Source organism: Somniosus microcephalus, chromosome 8 (assembly GCF_052327205.1).
Source record: "Somniosus microcephalus isolate GS21.2 chromosome 8, FLI_Smic_1.0, whole genome shotgun sequence".
In the NCBI taxonomy this organism is placed as follows: domain Eukaryota; kingdom Metazoa; phylum Chordata; class Chondrichthyes; order Squaliformes; family Somniosidae; genus Somniosus; species Somniosus microcephalus.
The window spans coordinates 48,686,287-48,704,908 of NC_140994.1; the positions used below are offsets into that span (position 1 = coordinate 48,686,287).

General features: G+C 44.8%; 1 protein-coding gene across 1 annotated transcript in view; it reads left to right on the forward strand.

Moving 5' to 3' along the window:
* LOC147113508 (methylated-DNA--protein-cysteine methyltransferase-like) overlaps positions 1 to 18,622 on the forward strand; it is a 442,117-nt gene that overhangs the window by 211,841 nt on the left and 211,654 nt on the right. The window lies entirely within an intron of this gene.

Consider the following 18,622-nt stretch of genomic DNA (forward strand, 5'->3'; position numbering starts at 1 on the left):
AATTTCTTCACCCAGAGAGTGGTGAACCTGTGGAATTCTCTACCACAGAAGGCAGTTGAGGCCAACTCAATAAATATATTCAAGAAGGAGTTAGATATATTTCTTAAGGCTAAAGGGATCAAGGGATATCAGGAGAAAGCAGGGACAGGGTACTGAATTTGGATGATCAGCCATGATCTCATTAAATGGCGGAGCAGGCTCGAGGGGCCGAATGGCCTACTCCTGCTCCTATCTTCTGTGTTTCTATGTTTGTATACTACTTGGGGCAATTAGTTGCCAATGTTATAGCTGCACTGGAATAACTTGGGTGGGGGGAGCGGTGGCGACTAGTTGTAGTGCGCAGGCCTTGAGCAGTACATCTGGGATGTTACCAAGGCCCATAGCCTTCACTGTGTCCAGTGTGCTTAACAACTTCTTAATGTTACATGGAGTGAACTGAATTAGCTGGACACTGGCATTAGTAAAGGCGGGGACCTCAGCAGGAGTCTAAGTGGAATCATGCACTTTGGTTGAAGATGCTTGCAAACACTTCAGCCTTCGATAGGCAAAGACAATTATACCCATATTTGTTATTTTTTAGGAACTAAAATATTATAGTGTTTTTAAATTAAATTGCTATTTCTATTTCTGAGACGTTCACTATTTTCTCCTCATACGATGATACCCATGACATTATGCAAGCACTGTAGAGTAGTGATAATGGGGGACTCTAATTATCCTAATATAGACTGCAAAAATTATAGTGTTAAGGACAAAGAGTGGGAGGATTTCCTGAAATGTGTACAAGAGAACTTTCTTGATCAGAATGTTTCCAGCCCAACGAGGAAGCACACAGTGCTGGATCTGGTTCTGGGGAATGGAACGGGGCAAGTTGAGCATGTTTCAGTGGGGGAGCACTTGTGAATCAGTGATCTCAATATGATTAGTGACGTAATAAAACTCACTACGCACTTGGTTTGAGCATAAAGCCAGGCTTTAATCAGCTTTGTTTCAGAACATGGAAGTCCAGTTGTATCCGCTAGCTCCTTGTCTTTACAAAATGTCCCTGGCAAGCTGGGGCCCACGCCCGAGTATTTATACTCCTTGGACGGCGCCACCAGCTGGCCGTCCAGTGTTATTTCATAGGTAGTTTCTCAATGATGAGATTTATGACAATTAGGTTTAGATTAGTTATGAAAAAGGAAACAAACAATCAAACATGAAAATACTTTACTGGAGGAGGGTTAGCTTCAGGTGAGTTGAAAAGGTATTTGGCCCAGGTGGATTGGAATCAAAGATTGGCAGGTAAAACAGTCAATGAGCAATGGGAGGCCTTCAAAGAGGATAGTTCGAGTACAGACTAGACACATTCCCACAAGGGGAAAAGTAAGGGCATCCAAAGCTAAAGCTCCTTGGATGACTAATGTCATAGACTCATAGAATGATATAGCACAGAAGGAGACCATTTGGCCCATCGTTCCTGTACTGGCTCTTTGAAAAAGCTATACAATTAGTCCCACCCCCCTGCTCTTTCTCTATAGCCCTGCAAATTTTTACCCTTCAAGTGTTTATCCAATTCCCTTTGGAAAGTTATTATTGAATATGCTTCCACTACCCTTTCAGGCAGTGCATTTCAGACCACAACGCTGCGCTGCATAAAAAAACTTTTTCTCATGTCACCTCTGGTTCTTTTGCCAATTACCTTAAATCTGTGTCCTCCGGTTACTGACCCTTTTGCCACTGGAAACAGCTTCTCCTTATTTACTGTATCAAAACCCTTCATGATTTTGAACACTTCTATCAAATCTGCCCTTAACCTTCTCTGCTCTAAGGAGAACAACCCAAGTTTCTCTAGTCTGTCCACGTAACTGAAGCCCTTCATCCCTGGTACCATTCTAGTAAATCTCCTCTGCACCCTCTCCAAGGCCTTGACATCCTGCCTAGTGTGTGGTGCTCACAATACCCCAGCTGGGTCCTGACCAGTGTTTTATAAAGATTTAGCATACCTTCCTTGCTTTTGGACTCTATGCCTCTATTTATAAAGCCAAGAATCCCATGTGACTTTGTAACAGCCTTCTCAACTTGTCCTGCCACCTTCAAAGACTTGTGTACATACACCTCCAGGTCTCTGTTCCTGCACCTCTTTAAAATGTTACCATTTAGTTTATATTGCCTCTCCTCATTCTTCCTACCTGAAGGAATCACACCACACTTTTCTGCGTTTAAATTTCATCTGCTATGTGTCTGCCTATTTCACCAGTCTGTCTATGTCCTCCTGAAGTCCGTTACTATCCTCCTCACTGTTTACTACTTTTCTGAGTTTCATGTCATCTGCAAACTTTGAAATTATGCCCTGTATACCCATGTCCAGGTCATTAGTATATATTTAAAAAGAGCAGTGGTCCTAACACCGATCCCTGGGGGACACCACTGTATACTTCCCTCCAGTCTGGAAAACAACCATTCACTACTGCTCTCTGCTTTCTGTCCCTTAGCCAATTTCGTATCCATGCAGCCTCTGCCCCTTTAATCCCATGGGCTTCAATTTTGCTGACAAGTTTATTATGTGGTACTTTATCAAACGCCTTTGGAAAGTCCATATACACATCATCAACTGCACTACCCTCATCGACTCTCTCCATTACTTCATCAAAGAACTCAATCAAGTTAGTCAAACATGATTTAACTTTAACAAATCCATGCTGCTGTTTATTTATTAACCCATATTTTATCCAAGTGACAATTAATTTTGTCTCTGATTATTATCTCTAAAAGTTTCCCCACCACTGATGTTAGGTTGACTGGTCTGTAGTTGCTGGGCTTATCCCCCTCTAGAGATTAAAATGAAACAGAAAATGGAGGTTCGTGATAAAAGTCAGGCACATAATACATATTACAATATACCAAGCTGAATACAGAAAGTACAGAGGAGAACTGGAACAGGAAATAGGTGGGGCAAAGACGGTGTGTGAGAATAGATTAACGGCTAACATTAAAAGGGAAGCCAAAAGTCTTTTATAAACATATAAATAGTAAAAGGGTAGTCATGGCATTGGATGTTGAGATTAGAAATGAGATAAGTGCATTTAAAATTAAAAAAAGGGGATATATTAAATAAATTAATCAAGCTCAAAGAGGATAAACCCCCTGGTCCGGATGGATTGCATCCATGCATTTTAAAAGAATCTAGGGAAGAGATAGCAGAGGCATTACTACGCTTATTTAATAATTCGTTAGAAAAAGGTGTAGTGCCAGAGGACTGGCGGATAGCTAACGTAATACCGATTTTTAAGAAGAGGGATCGAACATGTCCAGGGAATTATAGACCAGTCAGTTTTACATCGGTGGTAGGAAAAATAATGGAATCCCTACTAAAGGAGAAAATAGAAGAACATCTAGAAACCAAAAATATACAGGTAGACTACCCTTTATCCGGACTTCGGAAAACCGAAACCCTCTAAAAACCAAAGGTTTTTTCGGTCAGCGTAAGTCGTGCGCACGACATGACCAGAGTGGCGCACGACTTACAGGCCTAGCCGGATAAGGGATAGTGTAGCATTTTTCCGCACTTCTGAAAACCGAAATCGCTCAGCGTAAGTGTACCAGCCTTTATCCGCACATCCGAAACCAGAAAACCTCTGAAAGCCGAAAGTGGAGCAAAGCATGACTTCTGAAAACCGAAATGCGCACGACCACGACCCCCGCCGACCCCCACCCCCGACCCCCCGGCCGAACCCGACCCCCACGACCCCCGACCCCCCCCCGCCGACCCCCACCCCATTTCGGATAAGAGATAGTGTACCAGCCTTTATCCGCACATCCGAAACCAGAAAACCTCTGAAAGCCGAAAGTGGCGCAAAGCATGACCCGACGCTGCCGATGCTTGACCCACGCAGGTGTTATGCTGCTCTGTGTGATATTTGCTGCTCTCTTATATATTTGCTGCTATTTACTGCTCTCTTAGATATTTGCAGCTCTCTTAGATATTTGCTGCTCTCTTAGATATTTGCTGGCTTTTAACAATTTGTGAAAATGCTAAAAAGAGCTGCAGATACCCCAATGGGTAACAGTGAGAAGCAGAGAAGGAAGCATCACTCATTATCGATATCGCAGAAAGTGGAGTTATTGCAGAAGCTTGATCGTGGTGTGTCTGTGCGACATCTTACTGAAGAATATGGTGTGGGAAGTACCACCGTATATGACTTAAAGAAACAGAAAGACAAGTTGTTGAAATTTTACACTGACAGTGATGACCATAAACTAATGAAAATTAGGAAAACATTGCATAGGGCAAAAAATGAAGATCTTGACCGTGTGCTGATTGAGTGGATTCGACAACGCAGAGGTGAACGTGTGCCACTGACTGGTTTGATGGTCATGAAGCAAGCTAGAATATACCATGAAGAACTGAACATTGAAGTTGAGTGTGAATATTCAGAAGGTTGGCTGCATAAATTTAAGAAGCGTCATGGTATAAAATATCTGAAAATCTGTGGTGAAAAAGCTTCTGCTGATCATGAAGCAGCTGAAAATTACATAGATGAGTTTGCAAAAATAATATCGGATGAAAACCTTGGTCCTGAACAAATTTACAATGCTGATGAAACAGCTCTGTTCTGGCGCTACGCTCCTAGAAAAACATTAGCAACGGCTGATGAGAGTGCACCAGCAGGTTTTAAGGATGCTAAGGACAGGTTGACTGTTCTTGGGTGTGCCAATGCTGCAGGCACACACAAGTTAAAGTTGGTAGTGATTGGAAAAAGCCAACATCCGAGATGTTTGAAAGGTGTATGCAATTTACCTGTGCATTATTATGCGAGCAGGAAAGCATGGGTAACCAGAGGAATATTTTCTCACTGGTTCAATAACCACTTCGTACCAGCGACACGAGCTCATTGCAGGCAAGTTGGACTGGAAGAAAACTGCAAAATGTTATTGTTCCTGGACAACTGCTCCGCACATCCCCCTCCTGAACTTCTTGTGAAAAGTTATGTTTTCGGCATTAACTTTCCCCCTAATGTGACATCTTTAATACAGCCTTGTGACCAAGGAATTTTACGCTCCATGAAGAGCAAGTATAAAGACGTTTTTTTGAACTCTATGCTTGATGCAATCAACAGAGGCGAAGGAATCCAAAGCTTCCTGAAAGAATTCAATGTTAAGGATGCCATTTATGCAGTTGCTAATGCTTGGAACGATGTTGACAAACCAACACTAACAAATGCTTGGCACAGACTTTGGCCTTCAACGATGTTTCATGAAGATGGACCTGCAGATGACGAGTTTGAAGGATTTCCTGTCAGTCAGGAGAAGATGATATCAAACCTCCTCACTTACGCCAAAGGTTTATCATCCGAAAGTGTAAATACGTTAGAGGAAGCTGACATCGAAGAAGTGCTAAACATTGACAATGATGCACCTGTTGTGAATTCATTGAGTGATGGGGAAATTGCTGAAATGGTGTTAAATAAAGACAAGCATGAGGACAGTAGTGATGATGATGATGACATTGTGAACACAGGTGAAAAAATCCCCATAGACGATATGGTGACAATGTGTGATCAGTTAATTGCTGGCCTTGAAAAACCTGCATTTATCAGTGAGCAAGAGATTATGCAAGTTTACTCAATTAAAGAGAGACTGCTTAGACAGAAACCAATGTTAATGAGACAGATGACACTGGAAGAAGTCTTTAAAAAGGCCGTCTGTCGTAGTCATGCTTCATCACTTGAGAATCCTGTTCCTGGCCCATCTTCAGATGTCCAACTCCAACCTGATGACAATGATGACAACACTGATGTACCATCTTCTCCAAGATCCTCAAGCCAGATGTAATGTACCTTTATTGCATGTTTATGTACAGGTATTTAGCTTAGTTTGTACCTGTACATAGAGTCATAGAGTTTTACAGCACAGAAAGAGGCCCTTCGGCCCATCGTGTCTGCGCCGCCCATCCATCCCTGTCCAGTCTAATCCCATTTTCCAGCATTTGGTCCATAGCCTTGTATGCAATGGCATTTCAAGTGCTCATCCAAATGCTTCTTGAATGTTGTGAGGGTTCCTGCCTCCACCACCCTTTCAGGCAGTGAGTTCCACATTCCAACCACCCTCTGGGTGAAAAAGTTCCTCCTCAAATCCCCTCTAAATCTCCTGCCCCTTACCCTGAATCTATGCCCCCTTGTTATTGACCCCCCCACTAAGGGGAAAAGTTCCTCTTTATCTACCCTATCTATGCCCCTCATTATTTTGTACACCTCAATCAGGTCCCCCCTCAGCCTTCTCTGCTCCAAGGAAAACAACTCCAGCCTGTCCAGCCTCTCTTCATAGCTGAGGCGCTCCATCCCAGGTAACATCCTGGTGAATCTTCTCTGCACCCTCTCCAAAGCAATCACATCCTTCCTATAGTGAGGCGACCAGAACTGCACACAGTACTCCAGCTGTGGCCTCACCAGCGTTTTGTACAGCTCCATCATAACCTCCCTGCTCTTATATTCTATGCCTCGGCTAATGAAGGCAAGTATCCCATATGCCTTTTTAACCACCTTATCTACCTGCTCCGCTGCCTTCAGGGATCTATGTACATGTACACCAAGGTCTATTATGGGGTACCTTATCGAAGGCCTTTTGAAAATCCAGAAGTTTTACTGAATGTTTTCCTTACAAATAAACTGTACTACAGTATTTATCCCTGTAACTACAGCATTTATAGTCGTTATTTATCCCACCCTTTCGGATAAGGGATAGTGTATCCTTTATCCGCACTCACGAAAACCGAATTACCTCTGAAAACCGAAGTGTTTTCGCGCACCTTCCGAAATCCGAAATTTTCCTAAAACCGAAACACGGCTGGTCCCGAGGTTTTCGGATAAAGGATAGTCTACCTGTAGTAATAAATAGTCAACATGGATTTCAAAAGGGAAAGGCTTGCTTGACTGACCTTATTGCATTTTTTGAAGAGGTAACAGAGAAATTAGTCAATGGTAATGCAATAGATGTAATTTATCTGGATTTTCAAAAGGCCTTCGATAAGGTACCCCATAATAGACTGATGAACAAGGTCAGAGAATGCGGAGTCAGGGGACAAGTAGCAGAATGGATTGCTGGCAGGCTTCAGGACAGAAAGCAGAGAGTAGGAGTAAAGGCTAGCTATTCACAGTGGCAGAAGGTGGGTAGTGGTGTTCCACAAGGATCAGTGCTGGGACCACTGCTGTTCATAATTTATATTAACGATTTAGGCTTAGGAATCAAAAACACAATTTCTAAATTTGCGGATGACACCAAATTGGGGGGTGGGGGGGTTAGTCAATACTGAGGCGGACTGCAATAAATTACAGGAGGACGTTAATAAACTTGCAGAATGGGCATATAATTGACAAATGAAGTTCAACACAGATAAACGTAAGGTATTACATTTTGGTAGGAAGAATAGGGAGGTCACTTAACATTTGGAGGGTGCGAGTCTAAGTAGGGTAGAGGAACGAAGGGATCTAGGAGTACAAATACACAAATCACTAAAAGTTGCGACGCAGGTTAGTAAGGCCATAAAAAAGCAAACCAAGGTATAGAATTGAAAAGTAGGGAATTTATGCTAAACCTGTATCAAACCTTGGTTCAATCACACTTAGAGTACTGCGTGCAGTTCTGGTCACCATATTATAAAAAGGATATAGAGGCATTGGAGAGGGTGCAGAGAAGATTTACAAGGATGATACCAGAAATGCGAGGGTATACATATCAGGAAAGGATGAACAGGCTGGGTGTCTTTTCTTGAAAAAAGAAGGCTGAGGGCTGATTTAATAGAGGTCTTTAAAATTATGAAAGGTTTTGATAGGGTGGATACAGAGAGAATGTTTCCACTTGTGGGGAAGAGCATAACTAGAGGCCACCAATATAAGATAGTCACCAAGAAATCCAATAGGGAATTCAGAAGAAACTTCTTTACCCAAAGAGTGGTGAGAATGACAAACTCGCTACCGCAGGGAGTGGTTAAAGCGAATAGCATAGATGCATTTAAGGGGAGGCTAAACAAGCATATGAGGGAAAAGGGAATAAAGGGTTATGCTGATAGGTTTAGATGAGGAAAGACGGGAGGAGGCTCGTGTGGAGCACAAATACCAGCATGGACTGGTCGGGCTGAATGGTCTGTTTCTGTGCTGTATATCGTATGTAATCCTATGTAAAGGAAGGGTGGGACCAATTAGGGAGACAGGGAGCATGGCTGAGGTACTAAATGAGTACTTTGCAACTTTATTCACTAAAGAAGAGGATGCTGCCAATGTCACAGTAAAAGAGGAGGTAGTAGACAAATTAAATAGGATAAAAATAGATAAAGAGGAGGTACTTAAAAGATTGACAGTGCTCAAAGTGGAAAAAACATCCGGTCCAGGTGGGATGCATCTGAGGTTTATGAGGGAAGTAAGGGTGGAGATAGTGTAGGCTCTGGTCACAGCCTTCCAATCCTAGATATGGAAGCGGTGCCAGAGGACTGGAGGATTGCAAATGTTACGCTGTTCAAAACAGGGGAGGGGGATAAACCCGGCAACTACAGGCTACTCAGCCTAACGTCGGTGGTGGGGAAACTTTTACAGGCAATAATCTGAGACAGAATTAATTGTCACTTGGAAAATTATGGGCGCAAAGAAGGTTAAGGCGAGATTTAGTAGAGGTGTTCAAAATCATGAAGGGTTTTGATAGAGTAAATAAGGAGAAACTGTTTCCAGTGGCAGGAGGGTCAGTAACGAGAGGACACAAATTTAAGCTAATTGGCAAAAGAACCAGAGGCGACATGAGGAGAATGTTTTTTAGGCAGAGAGTTGTTTTGATCTGGAATGCACTGCCTGAAAGGATGGTGGAAGCAGGTTCAACAATAACTTTCAAAAGGGAATTGGAAAATACTTGAAGGGGAAAATTTTGCAGGGCTGTGGGGAAAGGGCAGGGTAATGGGACTAACTGGATAGCTCTGCTGGACCGGCAGCCTTTACTCATGTCTACTTTTTCTCTAAAATTAGCAAAGTCAATCTCAAATATTTCCATATCTTGTTCTCTTTTGGGTCATTCTACCTGATGATACAGAGCGGACCTCTGCAACGACATTGCATGGATAGTAAGTAGTAACAACGTACTGGGAGTAGTAAAGAATATCCACCACAATGCAAAATATAGGCCAGATTACAGAAACTGCAAATTTTGGTGTGGTAAGACATTGAACAATGGACTCCCACAGGAGTCCTGGCACCCATATTATTCAACGTTTGCACCAGTGACCTGCCCAAAACAGAGTCCCGCAAGTTTGTATACACTGAGGACATTGCCTTGGCAAGGCAAAATATGAATCTGTCCATCACTGAGGAGACCCTCACCAGTGATTTACAGAGAATGGAGGCCTACTTCCGCCGATGGCGACTTCAGCCAAACCCGCAAAAGACCGTCAGCACAACATTCCACCTCAACACCCATCAAGCAAGCCAAGCTTTGAAAGTCTCCTTTTGCGGCGCAGAGGTAAACCATGCTAAAAAAAACTCCTGTTTAGGAGTCACGCTTGATCGCACCCTGTCATATAGACAACATCTCCAGAACCTTGGGAAGAAACTAAAGAGTAGGGTCAACTTGATCCAGAAAGCCGCCGGATCGACATGGGGAGCAGATGCTCAAACCCTCCGTACGGCAGCACTCGCCCTAGTTGACTCTACAGAGGAGTACTGTTCTCTGACATGGTGATCAAGTCCACATGTCAAATCCGTTGATATCCAGCTGAATTCTGCCATGAGAAATATCACCGGTACGCTTTTATCAACAGCAACACCTTGGCTGCCGTGCTTGCAAACATCGCACCACCACACCTATGCCGAATATGTAGTCTCCAGGGAATACAACTGTTACACCAGCAAAGACATGCCAATCCAGGCCGACTTGAACAACCTACCACCAACCTGTCTCAAATCTAGAAGGCCATATTGGACCGTCGCCGAAGCCCTTCAGCGATCTCCCCTCAGCTTTGATGAGCGATGGCAAAATGCTTGGAAGAACTATGGCATACGGAATGGATTCCTTATAGAGGACCCCACAGTACAACCTGAAGGATCAAACCTTCCTCGCAAACAGTGGACAACCATCAACCACCTCAGAACTGGTCATGGTAGATGCTGCCACATTCTCCATAGATGGAAGATTAAAGCATCCCCATCATGTGACTGTGGAGCTCCTAATCAAACCCTGGAGCACATCATTGAGCACTGCCCTCAGAGGAAATTTGCAGGCAGCCTACAAGATTTCCACGCTGTTACACTGGAAGCTTTGGCCTGGATATCTGACTTAGATATTGACATTTGATTTGCTTTGCTACTACCACAGGAAAGAAGAAGAAGAAAATTATAGCCTATTCAAACCCAGCTTTGGTGTGTCTCCATCACCACCGATTGGATCTTGTGGTAATTCTGAAACCACGGAACAATTATCTTTGGTTTTTCTGTCCTTGAAAACTCTCTTTCACTAAAGACTTTTGCCCACTAGCTGAAATCTATTCTGTGTTACATGACTTATCTTGCTTTTTATTGGGTTTGACTAAAAGAACAGTTTCAACTACAGCCCAAATTTATAAAATGCACTAGTTCTCCAATCAGTGAAAATATGGAGCCATCACATATTTTGTCAAGATTTCTGCTGGGAAACGAGTCAGTTGACATACTTTTTTACAATTTTTTTTGCAGATCAACACTGATTTTAATATATATACCTGGCACTACATAAACGTGGACCCTGACACTCCGCGGTGGTTCCACCAGTCCCGCTCCAGCAGGAGGCCGGCAGAACCTCCATGTAACCTGTTGGAGTCCTGGGATCAATCCAAGGAAGCAATTAGAAACCGAGCAAAGCACAATGCCAGATATTTGGGGGCAACCCCTCCATTTGGGTGCCCCTCAGGCACAGTCAGAGGAAGGAGAATACCAGGAATGTCTCTCCCACCTCATTCAAATGTTAATGCTGGGCCTTCAGCTGCTTCAGGCCCAGTTACACCTATTTTAGAAACCCCCTGAAATTCTGGGGCCGCATAATTTCCCCTTTGCTGCACCTGAGAACTGAGCGTTCCTCCGACGGCAGAGGACAATCTACCCTATAATGTGCTCAAGCAAGTCACAGTACTTGACTAGAAGTATGTTTTTGGTTAAGAATTGTTTTCGATTTGAAGTAGGATTTTATCTTGCAACCCCAATTTCAACAGATCAGCTTTAAATCTGATCAGATGCATTTTAAAGTAATTAGATGAATAACTTCACAGCTGCTTATCCACTGCTTAGACACAGATTATTATTAAACAGGACATAGGCACAGAACAAAAAATATTGTTGACAACTCCACTGGTCTAATGATTAATTCATCAAAGGGAATATTTTAGCAGAATTTTATTCCACCACAATATGTAACCTCATGGCCCGCCATATTCCTCACTCTGTCATTGCCATCAAGCCAGGGGAACAACCCTGGTTCAATGAGGAGTGTAGAAGAGCATGCCAGGAGCAGCACCAGGCATACCTAAAAACGAGGTGCCTACATGCATGCTAAACAGTAGAAGCAGCAAGCTATAGACAGAGCTAAGCAATCCCACAACCAATGGATCAGATCAAAGCTCTGAAATCCTGCCACATCCAGTTGTGAATGGTGGTGGGCAATTAAATAACTAACAGGAGGAGGAGGCTCCACAAACATCCCCATTTTCAATGATGACCGATACCCAGCACGCGAGTGCAAAAGGCATTTGCAACCACCTTCAGCCAGAAGTGCCAAGTGGATGATCCATCTCTGCATCCTCCTGAGGACCTCACCATCACAGAAGCCAGTCTTTAACCAATTTGATTCACTCCACGTGATAACAAGAAATGGCTGAGCGCACTGGATACAGCAAAGACTATGGACCTCAACAACATCCCAGCTGTAGCACTGAAGACATGTTCCAGAACTAGCCGCACCTCTAACTAAGCTGTTCCAGTACAGCTACAACACTGGCATTTACCTGACAAAATGGAAAATTGCCAGGGTTTGCCCTGTCCACAAAAAGCAGGACAAATCAAATCCGTCCAATTACCGCCCCATCAGTCTACTCTCAATCATTAGCAAAGTGATGGAATGTATTGTCAACAGTGCTATCAAGCAGCACTTACTCACCAATAATCTGCTCACCGATGATCAGTTTGGGTTCCGCTAGGACCACTCGGCTCCAGACCTCATTGCAGCCTTGGTCCAAATATGGACAAAAGAGCTGAATTGCGGAGGTGAAGTGAGAGTGACTGCCCTTGACGTGAAGGCAGCATTTGACCAAGTTTGGCCTCAAACAGCCTTAGTGAAATTGAAGTCGATGGGAATCAGGGGGAAATCTCTCCACTGGTTAGAATCGTGGAGTTGGAGGCCAATCATCTCAGCCCCAGGACATCGCTGCAGGAGTTCCTCAGGGCAGTGTCCTAGGCCCAACCATCTTCAGCTGCTTCAACAATGACCTCCAACTTAAGTTCAGAAGTGGAGATGTTCGTTGATGATTGCAGTCTTCAGTTCCATTTGCAACTCCTCAGATAATGAAGCAGTCCGTGTCCGCATGCAGCAAGACCTGGACAACATTCAGGCTTAGGCTGATAAGTGGCAAGTAACTTTCGCGCCACACAAGTGCCAGGCAGTGACCATCTCCAACCAGAAAGCGTCTAGCCACCACCCCTTGACATTCAGTGGCATTACCATCATCAAATCCCCCATCATCAACACCCTGGAGGTCACCATTGACCAGAAGCTTAACTGGACCAGCAACATAAACACTGTGGCTACAAGAGCAGGTCAGAGGCTGGCTATTCTGTGGCAAGTGACTCCCCTTACACCCAAAGCCTTTCCACCAGCTACAAGGCACAAGTCGTGTGTGTGATGGAATACTCTCCACTTGCCTGGATGAGTGCAGCTCCAACAACACTCAAGAAGCAAGACACCGTGCAGGACAAAGCATCCCGCTTGATTGGCAGCCCATCCACCACGTTAAACACTCACTCCCGCTATCACCGGCGCACTCTGCCTGCAGTGTGCACCATCTACAAAATGCACTGCAGCAACTCAGCACGGCTTCTTCGACAGCACCTCCAAAACCCGCATCCTCTACCACCTAGAAGGACAAGGGCAGCAGGCACATGGGAACACCGCCGCCTCCAAGTTCCCCTCCAAGTCACACACCATCCTGACTTGGAAATATATTGCTGTTCCTTCATTATCGCTGGGTCAAAATCCTGGATCTCCCTACCTAACAGTACTGTGGGAGCACCTACACCACAAACACTGCAACGGTTCAAGAAGGCAGCTCACCAACAACTTCTCAAGGGCAATTAGGGATAGGCAACAAATGCTGGCCCTGCCAGTGATTCCCACATCCCAGGAACAAATAATAAAAACTTTACTACAATTATAGACACATATATATTTATTAATCAACAAAATGAAAGTGGGAAAGGCACCCCTCTCGTAATTTTTCAAAAGTGGTGATCATAATGTTAACAATGTTGCTGGTGTAGGCCAAATTAGGGAGCAATGGGAAGTTTTTCCTGTGTGCACTATGTGTAGGAAAATCATAAACTAATTCTTTATAAGCCTTTTTACCATTTAAAAAAAAAAAAAAATGTTATTGAACTATTTTGAGGAATTTGTTTATGTCCATCTCATTTTGACCAGGCCTTTATATTCTTTAGCTGTTCCTGATCAATTAGTGTTTCAGCATTTCAAACAATCCTAGCACTTTTGCTTCCATCCAAAAGGAGCACCACTGAACAAGTTCAACTCTACTCAAACTATTAGAGTAGCAGTTTTTATATGATTAACTAGAGCCATAAATTATGATGCTTTTTCTGGACTTTCTCTTGAGGATTTTGGCTATAGCCAGATTATCATTCCTAAAAGTAATTGGCCTAGAAATTCGGTGGCGCCCCGTTTGGGGTGCCAAGCTCACTTGGGTGCCGGAATTACTGCTCCGGACGGAGCCGCTTGCGCCAGCCCGATATTCAGTTTCAGCGCCCCAAACGGAAGCGGGGCGCTGTTCGAGGCGCCCCGCATCCCTCTTGGGGCGCTGCAACTGAATATCGCAGCACCTCGTACCGCAGCGCCACACGCTGCAGCACGGCGCGCTGCAGTACTGCAGGCCTTCCTCCCCTTCTTAAAGGGGAGGGGCCTGCACCAGCGCGTTCGGAGATCGCGAGTGCTGTCAAAAGAGCCTGGCACCGAGGAGAAGTGCCGGGCTCTTGGGACACAGCCGGCACTGCCGGGGGGGGTGCTCAGGAGGCCGGGGATGGCGGCGCGAGGATGTGCTGGCAGGCGGCCCGCAAAAAAAATGGCCGCCCCGCACCTCCCCTTTAATTAGCATCACTACCGCCGCAGGTAGGCCCCCCTGAACCGGTCGCAAATTGCGACCGGCGTTACAGCGGGGGGCGCGGCCAAATAGCGCGATCGGGGCGCTGCGCACACCGATGACGTCATCGGTGGCGGCGCAGCGCTACAGGCTAACGCCGCCATTAGCGCCCCGCTAAATTTTGCAGGAGGCGTGGCCAGTGGTGCTAAACCCACTAAGTGCCCTCTTTGGGCGCTAACTGGTGGCGCAGCCCACCGAATTTCTAGGCCATTGTTTCTTACAGCAGAGTAACTCAATTAGGGACAACAACCGCTATCACTACAATAGCAAAATACTGTGGATGCTGGAAATCAGAAACAACAACAGCGAATGCTGGAAACACTCAGCAGGTCAGGCAGCATCCTGGAGAGAGAAACAGAGTTAACGTTTCAGGTCGATGACCCTTCGTCAGAACTGGAAAAAAGTTGGAGAAGTAACAGATATTTAAGCAAGTGTGGGGAAGAGAGGAGGGGAGGAAAGAACAAAAGGAAGATCTGTGATAGGATGGAAGGCAGGAGAGATTAAAAGACAAAAGGGATGATGGTGCAAGGCAAAAGGAGGTGGTAATGGGACAAGTTAAGAAACAAAAGATGACTCTAGATGAGGTGTAAATGGCAATGGCAGAATCATCAACAGCTGCCATGTGAGAGAAAAAATAAAACATAGGGGCTGAGGTTATAGTTTGACATTGTTGAACTCGATGTTGAGTCCAGAAGGCTGTAAAGTGCCTAATCAAAGGATGAGGTGCTGTTCCTCGAGCTTATGTTGAGCTTCGTTGGAACAGTGTAAGAGGCCGAGGATGGAGAGGTCAGACCGGGAGTGGAGCGGAGAATTAAAGTGACAGGCAACCGGAAGCTCAGGGTCACACTTACAGACTGAACGGAGGTGTTCCACAAAATGGTCACCCAGTCTGCGTTTGGTCTCCCCAATGTAGAGGAGACCGCATCGTGAGCAGCGAATACAGTATACTTAATTGCAAGAAGTACAAGTAAATCACTGTTTCACCTGGAAGGAGTGTTTGGGGCCCAGGACAATAGGAAGGGAGGAGGTAAAAGGGCAGGTGTTGCATCTCCTGCGCTTGCACGGAAAGGTGCCGTGGGAAGAGGAGGGGGTGTTGGGGGTGATTGAGGAGTGGACCAGGGTGTCGCGGAGGGAGCGGTCCCTTCGGAATGCTGAAGGGGGGGGGAGGAGACGATGTGTTTGGTGGTGGGATCACGCTGGAGGTGGTGGAAATGGCAGAGGATGATCCGTTGAATGGAGGCTGGTGAGGTGAAAGGTGAGGACAAGGGGAACCCTAATGTGCTGGGAGGGAGGGGAAGGGGTGAGAGCAGAAGTGCGGGAAATGGAACGAACACGGTCGAGGGCCACGTCAACCAAGGTAGAGGGGAAACCTCGGTTGAGGAAAAAGGAAGACATGTCGGAAGCACTAGTATGGAAGGTGGCGTCGTCGGAGCAGATGCAGCGGAGACGGAGAAACTGGGAGAATGGAATAGAGTCCTTACAGGAAGCCGAATGGGAGGAAGTGTAGTCCAGGTAGCTGTGGGAGTCAGTGGGCTTATAGTGGATGTTGGTCGATAGCCTATCCCCAGAAATGGAGACAGAAGTCGAGGAAGGGAAGAGTTGGAGATGGACCATGTGAAGATCAGGGAAGGGTGGAAATTGGAAGCAAAGTGAATGAAATTTTCTAGTTCAGGGCGAGAACAGGAAATGGCATCAATACAGTCATCAGTGTACCGGAAAAAGAGGTGAGGGAGGGGACCTGAGTTGGACTGGAACAAAGAATGTTCCACAAATCCCACAAAAGGCAGGCATAGCTAGGGCCCATGTGGGTTCCCATAGCAACACCTTTAATTTGGAGGAAGTGAGTGGAGTCAAAGGAGAAGTTGTTCAATGTGAGAACAAGTTCAGCCAGGGGGAGGAGGGTGGATGGGGACTGGTTGGGCCTCTGTTCAAGGAAGAAGCGGAGCGCCCTCAGGCCGTCCTGGTGGGGGATGGAGGTGTAGAGGGATTGTACGTCCATAGTGAAAAGGAGATGGTTGGAGCCAGGGGGCTTGAGGAGGATACTGTCCAATGAGATCACAGTATTGACTTGGTACTGTGATCAACTTGCCAATGCCACTTTGGAAGAAGGCAGTGAAACTCAAACTTCTGACTACATTTTTGAAATGTTGCAGCTAAGCACTGGATTGCTACTTTCAATTGGCCAGTATAGACACCCACTTTACTGCTGCATGAAGGAGATGCAAATTGTTTTAATTTCCTCAATAAAATGGGGAGAAATAGACTTAATTAGTAGCTAGAATTTGAAAAATAACTACATCACCTATCCAGCCAAATTTAGGCACCCAGTAAGAGACTGAAAAAGCCATTGACTGCTTTGGACTTGAAAATAGATGAGATAGCTAAGTTTTTCCCCCCCATTTTATCATTGTGCAAACAAGTTTTATCCTGGTACCATTTAACTTGTTACTTGAACCTTGCATTTTGCTGTGGAAGTTAAGAATATGAGAAAATCACCAAAGCCTGTTTGTGGCTGAATCATTGTCAGTGAGTGAGAAATTGTTCAGGTAAAAAATAATGGAAATGAATACTTGACCTATATTGGACTGCCCATTCAAAGAAGGTGTTAAATGCCTCAAAAGCTGAGGAGATTGAACAGCCCAAGGGCATGTACTCCTCCAAGTAGTATGATCCCAGCAAGTTAAAATCCTCTGGGTCCAAGGGGAGGAGGCATAAATCAAACTGGATGTTGCTTCTGGCCATAAATTTACCCTTGCCTAGGGCAAGCCCAGCCCTGTTCAATTTGGCATAGGAAGTTCAGCAAAGCTGTGGGTTAGTAAAGACTCCACTTCAGTAACAGGGAGATAATGCATCAGCCTTTATTTTCTGTGTTGTGGAAGGAGAGAAAGAACAGGTTGTGAAAATGCCCGATTCTGTGCAAAACTTTATATTTTTGGTGTATCTTTTGGTGAACTATGCGGCGGCTGTTATCATTTGTTGTTTACGGAAAGGTTTCCTTTTCGAGGTGAATGGAGAGTCTCAAATGACGCACACCATTATCAAGGTGCCACAGATGTGCTTACTGTAAACGAGTGTTCACTTTCTAGATGTTTGGTCCTATTGAAATTGATTCATTTTAGTATCAGCTGCAGTTCTGAAGAGTGCATAACTAATTCTACACATTAATGCAGAATGTTCAGTTCATGGTTTCCAAAGTTCTGTTTTTGTTTTGATAAGCTCCTCATAGCCATACTATACTGTACTCTGTGACCAGCAGAGAGTTGAAACAAATAGCTGTTGGAAAAATGTTCACTTTCACCCTCCTTAAACTTCCTTTCAGTCACATTAACAATTTTGCTATCGATAGTGAGTGTTCTAATTTAAGTGATTGTAATCCCATTTCATGTCTGTGAAAATCTTAGTTATCAAGTCACATTTCCGTGACTGAAGGTATTCATCGCAGCTCTCCCTGTTCATGTGTGTTCCTCCAGTCATTTGTTCGGACAATTCAGTGATGCTGTTCTCTGTTACTCATTGCAGATTCAAGTGTAACCCCTTCACGGTTCTCTAGATATATGTGAGATGTGATCTCTGTTGTAGACAGTATTCTATAGTCCAGTAAGGAGATCACTACTACAATGGCTTAATTCTAATTATCTTAATTTATAGTTTTAACGTCAGACAGTATAAGAAGATTACGGGTCAATGACCTAAATTAGACATTTGCATACATTAGAATGAATCTAGACATAATAAACATACATTCTCCATTTACATGGATTCAAAGGAGAATCTGTCCCTGTGTCCAAATTCGAGTGCACTCTTTCGTTGGCGCGCTTAAGTTGGAGCTCATGGTATGTATAATGTCTGCAAGACTTACGACTCCGAACCCCTTCGTTGAATTCTCTTCACTTCGTTGAATTCTCTTCACGATCACTGAATCCCACTTTGAGTTCTGGATGCAGAGCTACTAATACGAAGGGCGGCGGCCGAGTTTGGAAGCCCGGGACGGGATGCGGCAGCCATTTGCCTCCTGAGCCCTCTTTTCAGAGCTCCTGCCCTCTTTTCTTCCAGTCGCTCGCGTTTCCCGCTCGAAAAACCCGACTCCACCCCTTCCTCCTGGGGTTTCTGCTTGGAGACTGCGCAGCCTCACTGTCTGCAACAGTTGACACTGGTGCAGAATTATGGAAAGTCTGCTCTTAGTCACATTGTGTCCTTAAAAGTTCTTGCCGTACCTTCACA